At 25.1% G+C, this 7,225-nt stretch overlaps 1 protein-coding gene across 2 annotated transcripts in view; it reads left to right on the forward strand.

The window, feature by feature from the left end:
- The window catches only part of LOC123010920 (membralin), a 77,781-nt gene that overhangs the window by 14,205 nt on the left and 56,351 nt on the right, over positions 1-7,225 (forward strand). The gene's annotated exons all lie outside the window — the stretch shown is intronic.

The following is a 7,225-nucleotide window of genomic DNA, read 5'->3' on the forward strand; positions in this document are numbered from 1 at the left end:
TTTTTTAATCCAAAACCGATGAAAGTTTCGGTGTTTTACCTGGTGTTCATTAAATTATTATTAATTTTCATTAAATTAAAGAAATTCGTCAAAATAATGATAAAATTGAGAGAATGCCAAGATAAGTGTGTTTTATATAGGTACTTATAAGATATGTTGTGATTGACGACGTATTTTATAGAATAGCGTATATACAGGGTGTCCCAGCGAATTAAAAAGTCCGCTAGTGACCTTTATATGGTAAAATTAATAAAAAATATATATAGAACATTGATAGATACTAATCTAATTTATCGCCTGAAATTATTTTCAACTATACAGCGTGTCTCAAAAATAAGTTACAATACAAACTTGTGTTTTTTTAAATGAAACACCATATGTTTCTTAGCGTTTTTGGATGTAGATTTTTATGACACTGTCTTTAAGCTAAACTTTTTTGGTCGATTTTGCTTAGTTTTAAAAATAAGACGGTTTTTTTGACGAAAACATGCACTTTTTAAAAATTTATTACACAAAAACTAAGACATCTAGAAATATACTTTTTTATTACCGCAAGGAAGAAGGTACAAGCTATAGGGTTGTAACATTTTTTTAGTGTGTTGCATTTGCAACGATAGAAAAATGAAGGTGTTTGTTAAAAGATCAATAACTTAAAAAATTTAAATGGAACACCCTATTTATTGTTTTTGCATTTAAAAGATTATTAAATTGTCTTTCTAAAATTATTACTTTTAGGTGTTTATAATCAATAACTAAAAAGATATTTAACGTTAAACATTAAAAAAATAATTACTATTGTTTCACAAGAAATGGAAGAAATATCACTTAATAATCACATTTGTGTTAAACTGAATCCATTATTCTTTATTTTTACAATAAAATAATTCGAATTTCAGTATTTATAACGACTTTTACAATTTATGGATAAATCAACTGATAAGTGATCCGTGGTGGAATTACTATGATTACCATAGTATCAACAATGCTCAGATATTGATAATCATTGTTGCTCCAATTTATATTGAATGTTAAATATCTTTTCATTTATCAATTCTAGACATTAAAAGTTTCTTTTTTTAGATAGACAATTTATCAATCTATTAAATGCAAAAATAAAAAATAGGGTGTTCCATTTAAATTTTTTAAGTTATTTAACTTTTAACAAACTTCTTAATTTATTAATCTTTACAAATGCAAAACTCTAAAAATTGCTACAGCTTTAAATGTTCTGTACTTTCTTTTTTGCAGAAGTAAGAAAAAGTTTGTTCTAGCTGTCTTAGTTTTTGTGTAATAAATTTAAAAGAGTGCATATTTTCGTCAAAAAACCGTCTTATTTCTAAAATCAAGCAAATGATTAAAAACATTGTCATAAAAATCTACATCCAAAAACGCTAAGAAACATATGGTGTTTGATTTAAAAAAAACACAAGTTTGTATTGTAACTTCTTTTTGAGACACGCTGTTTAGTTGAAAATGATTTTAGATGATGCAATAGATTAATATCTATACAATTTTTTTTAAATCTTACCAAAAAAAAAATAAATGAATGTTTTTTTCAAAGTCGTCATGTCAAAACAGAAACATACGACTTATAAAGCTTCAATAAGTCAGCAACGAGATTAGATTTTATCGTTAAATATACCGTTTCTCTTTTCTCTCAAAGAAATTGATGAGATACGTTGGGAAATCTCACGAACGACACAAACTTTGATTCGATTCATCTGATCATACGAAATAAATAAACAAAGTGGAAAACGATACGGATTACACTTTCAATGGTAAATTTTATAAATTGTAATTTTTAGCTTCATATTTTCTCATTTATGCAAACATAAACGCTGAAATTAAATCTACATCCATTAACATTATTGTTATTGTTTTTACAAAGAGATTGAATTACATTACGTTGTGAGGGAGGCATTAGCATTCCAGGACCGTATTCGACTACAAAAAGAACACAAATTTTGCCTTTAAAAATAAGATAAAATCAAACACACAAAATGTTTTTGTCGTCTCTTTTTTTTTCTTATGCTCATCGATACTTAACAGTTTTGATAATTGACGCACTCGCTACGTTAAATTGTATCAATTTTGATTGCCGAATAATAATTATCAAATTTTGAAATAAAATAAGTGACTTATGTTTTTGTCTTTATTAATTATATTTTTATTTAGTCATTTATCTCTATTTTATTTAATTTCAGTAGTTATTGGAGAGATACAGGAGAAAAAAAAGTGACTTTACCCGGGATCGAACTCAGGTTTTTTGAGTTTATTTAAATTTTCATGAAAGATTTTTGAAATTATAATTGTTTGTTGTTAATAAGTGGTTATTTAGTTGTCTCTTTTCCTCATTATTAGTAAATTGCAAACAGATACAGACAAAAAAAAGTTGATTTCATCCGGGATCGAACTTGAGTTTTTTGAGTTGGGCTTTTATGCTTAGATTATTTAATTCAATAAAAATACAAATTGGAAAATATGTATTGGTTTTATTCATTTTTTTGAATTGAAAAATAGATGTAATTGACTCGTTTGTTCATCAGTAATAATGGTTTTGCTAATTGACGCACTCGCTGCGTTAAATTGTTCTAATTATTGATTGCCGAATAATAATTATCGACGTTTATTTAAATTTTGACGAGAAATTAAGTGACTTTAAAAATTCGAAAAATTGATTTTTAATAATCAAAAATACAAATTTTTGTTTTTGTAATTAGTTGTGTTATAATTTAGTCATTTAATCCTCTCTATTTCATTTACTTTCAATAGTTATTGCAAAGATACAGAGAAAAAAAAGTGACTTTACCCGGGATCGAACTCAGGTTTTTTGAGTTAAACGCATTTCCTTTTAGTTAATTTATATTTTAACGAAAGATTTTTTGAGTTTATTGTTAACATTTGGTCATTTGTTTGTTTATTTTTCTCTTTATTATTAAATTTTAAAAAGTTAGAGAGAAAAAAAAAGTTGACTTCACCCGGGATTGAACTTCAGTTTTTCGAGTTGAACCTATATGCCCAGCTTATTGAATTTTGCGAAATATATTTTTTTTTTAATTTTTTTTTAATTACCATTGTTTTTTGATGGAAACCTAGATGTAATTAACTCGTATGTTCATCGGTAATTAATAGTTTTGATAATTGACGCACTCGCTACTTTAAAGTGCAAATTTGAGCACTTTTGAGATGATTATTTTACTAAAATTATTATTTTTTTTTAGAAAATGTGTATTTGTTTTTTTTCTTAATACATAGTATTGCACATTATTAATGTTGGTATTTTTATTTCCTTCTTTTAAAACGGTTACCTTTATTATAATTTTTGTGAAAAGATAAGGAAAAAAAGTGACTTTACCTGGGATCGAACTTACGTTTTTTGGGTTGAAATTTGAACACTTTTAAGAATATTATTTTACTAAACTTTCGAAATTGTGCAAATTCAATGTTTTTTCTCATAGAGGGTTTTTCACATTTATGTAAGTAATAATTATGTTATTGTTATTTTTATTTCCTTATTTTTTATTATAATTTTTGTAGAAAGATAGAAAAAAAAGTGATTTCACCAGGGATTGAACCTAAGTTTTTTGAGTTGAATGAATTTTCCAAGAGTTTCTGTTACATTTTTGCACGAAAATAATGCGTTAACTCTTGATTTAATAATATTTTTTTTGTAAATTTCGCTTTTTTGGATGCTAAAGTTTATTATTTTCTTTATTCTAAATTATTTATTTAAATTGACACAGAGAAAAAAAGTGACTTTACCCGGGATCGAACCCAAGTTGTTTGAGTTAAACGAATTTCCTTTTAGTTTATTTATATATTTTAACGAGTTTGCGTTTATTTTAACATTTGGTCATTTTTTTGTTTATATTTCTCTTTATTATTGAATTTAAAAAAGTTCAAGAGAGAAAAAAAGTTGAGTTCACCCGGGATCGAACTTCAGTTTTTCGAGTTGAACCTATAAGCGTAGCTTATTTAATTTTGCGAAATATTATTTGTTTTGTTTTTTGATGGAAAATGTAATTAACTCGTATGTTCATCGGTAATTAATAGTTATTGCCAATTTGAGCACTTTTAAGAATATTATTTTACCAAACTTTCGAAATTGTGTAAATTTAATGTTTTTTTTTTTTGAATAAAGGTTTTTCACATTTATGAAAGTAAAAATTATGTTATTGTTATTTTTATTTCCTTATTTTTTATTATAATTTTTGTGGAAAGAGAAAAAAAAGTGATTTCACCAGGGATCGAACCTATGTTTTTTGAATTGAATGTTACATTTTTTCACGAAAATAATGCGTTAACTCTTGATTTAATAATAGTTTTTTGTAAATTTCGCTTTTTTGGATGCTAAAATTTATTATTTTCTTTATCACAGAGAAAAAAAGTGACTTTACCCGGGATCGAACTCAAGTTTTTCGGGTTGAGTCTATTATTTTGTTAATTACTCTTGTTTTTTACTATTTTATCACGAATTTCTAATTTTTGAAGAGCACAAAACTTTCTCTGCAATTTTTAAAACTTGATTTGTTATATTATTTGAAAACGTGATTATTTTTCTCACAATTTTTCGAGTTGAACCTATAAACGTAGCTTATGTAATTTTGCGAAATATTATTTGTTTTGTTTTTTGATGGAAAATGTAATTAACTCGTATGTTCATCTGTAATTAATAGTTATTGCCAATTTGAACTTTTAAGAATATTATTTTACCAAACTTTCGAAATTGTGTAAATTTAATGTTTTTTTTTTTAATTGAAGGTTTTTCACATTTATGTATGTAAAAATTATGTTGTTGTTATTTTTATTTCCTTATTTTTTATTATAATTTTTGTGGAAAGATAGAAAAAAAAGTGATTTCACCAGGGATCAAACCTAAGTTTTTTGAGTTGAATGTTACATTTTTTCACGAAAATAATGCGTTAACTCTTGATTTAATAATAGTTTTTTGTAAATTTCGCTTTTTTGGATGCTAAAATTTACTATTTTCTTTATTCACACAGAAAAAAAGTGACTTTACCCGGGATCGAACTCAAGTTTTTCGGGTTGAGTCTATTATTTTTTTAATTACTCTTGTTTTTTACTATTTTATCGCGAATTTCTAATTTTCTCTAAAACAAACTTTGCAATTTTTAAAATTTGATTTGTTATATTATTTGAAAACAATTTTTTCGTTTGTTTAACAAAAACAACAAGCAATCGGAGCGTCAACGTGTTGATCAAATATGGAAATAGATCACAATATCGGAAATTGCTAGTTCGTATTAATTTCAACATTATAATTAATCAATGCCGATTCGCTGATAATCTCCGCCGCTGCTGCATTTCCGCGGATTAATTTTTTTTTATTTGGTGTTTTTTTCCCGTTTTACATGGGGAGAAAAAATTTATCGTCGTGCTTTTTTCACGAACGATTTGTTATTATTGTGTTTCAATGGTGGAAGTTGTTGTTTTTTTTTTCGTAATTAATTTATTACTAGGTCGAGTTTGTAGTGGCTCAGGTTGCCAATTCAGTGATATCTATTAGGGTCGCGATCGTATGTCGCATTTTGTCACAGGGGTGATGGATGCGGTCATTCGTCATCGGTTTGACGGGTTGCTTTTTTTAAATGACGAACATTAACGATAATTAAACAGCTATATGTACGAGTTTCATTGTCGTGGAAGGCTGTGAAAATGGGGCATTTTTCGGGTTTGTGGTCGCGGAAATTAGTCATTGGCTAGAGAGGTTTTTATTACGTTTTTTACACTTTGATAAACAGTCGATTTTTTGCACTAAAGTTTAATTTTTATTCTTAAAGTTTTTTATTGTTTTTTTTATTTAGTCTTTATATGCTTTTTTTTTCTTTAAATTTTCAAAATATCTTTTACTCTTTATTGCTGTGTTTGTAATTTCCAAGTTTTGAACTTACATCTTTATCTTTCGTTTTTCAAACTTTTTCTTAAATCTTTAAATTCATTTCTTTTTGCTTTTGTTTTCGTCTATTTCTATTTCGATTTTTTTTTATTTAGTTTTTTATTTTTGTGTTTTTCGATCTTTATTCATATTTCGGTCTTTTTTTTTCTGATTTCCTAATTTTGAATTTTCAGTTACATTTTTTTATTACGTTTTTTACACTAAACCTTCAAGTTTTTTATTGTTTTTTCTTTATTTAGTCCTTATATGTTTTTTTCCTTAAAGTTTTAAAATATCTTTACTTTTTATTGCTGTGTTTGTGATTTTCAAGTTTTGAAACATACATCTTTATCTTTCGTTCTTCAAACTTTTTCTTAAATTTTTAAATTAATTTTTTTTCGCTTTTGTTTTCTTCTTTTTCTATTTTAAAACTTTTTGCTTTTAGCTAGTTTTTTATTTTTGTGTTTTGTGTTTTTTGATCTATATTCATATTTCGCTCTTTTGACTTTCTGATTTCCTATTTTTGAGTTTTCAGTTACATTGTTTTTATTACGTTTTTTATACTTTGATAAACAGTCGATTTTTTTCACTAAAGTTTAATTTTTATTCGTAAACGTTCAAGTTTTTTATTGTTTTTTCTTTATTTAGTCCTTATATGCTTTTTTTTTTCGTTAAATTTTCAAAATATCTTTTACTCTTTATTGCTGTGTTTGTAATTTCCAAGTTTTGAACATACATTTTTATCTTTCGTTCTTCAAACTTTTTCTTAAATCTTTAAATTAATTTCTTTTTGCTTTTGTTTTCTTCTTTTTCTTTTTTCTTTTTCTATTTCAAATTATTTGCTTATATTTAGATTTTTATTTTTGTGTTTTTCGATCTTTATTCATATTTCGCTCTTTTGACTTTCCGATTTCCTATTATTGAATTTACAGTTACATTTTTTTTATTACTTTTTACACTTTGATAAACAGTCGATTTTTTTCACTAAAGTTTTTTTTTTATTCTTGTTAAACTTTCAAGTTTTTATTTTTTGATAAAGTTTAAAATCGTTCAAAACTTTGATTTTTTTCTTTTTCCTCAAATATATTTTTTTGTGTTTTTACAGTAATCATGGTTTTTATTTTTTACTACGAATATTATCCTTAAACTGTTTTTTCAATTTTTATTCATATTTCGGCTTTTTGACTTTCTGATTTCAAATGTTTGAATTTTCAATTATATTTGAAAGTGTTTTTCGATTTATTTTATTAATTAATTTTTTATTTTATGTTGTTTTATAATTTTTTGTAGTTTCAGCGTGATAATTTTCAATATATTTATTTGGTTTTT

The sequence above is a fragment of the Tribolium madens genome, unplaced genomic scaffold (assembly GCF_015345945.1).
Source record: "Tribolium madens isolate multiple individuals breed KSU strain unplaced genomic scaffold, Tmad_KSU_1.1 Scaffold_91;HRSCAF=231;Tcas5.2_LG7, whole genome shotgun sequence".
NCBI classification, from domain to species: Eukaryota; Metazoa; Arthropoda; class Insecta; order Coleoptera; family Tenebrionidae; genus Tribolium; species Tribolium madens.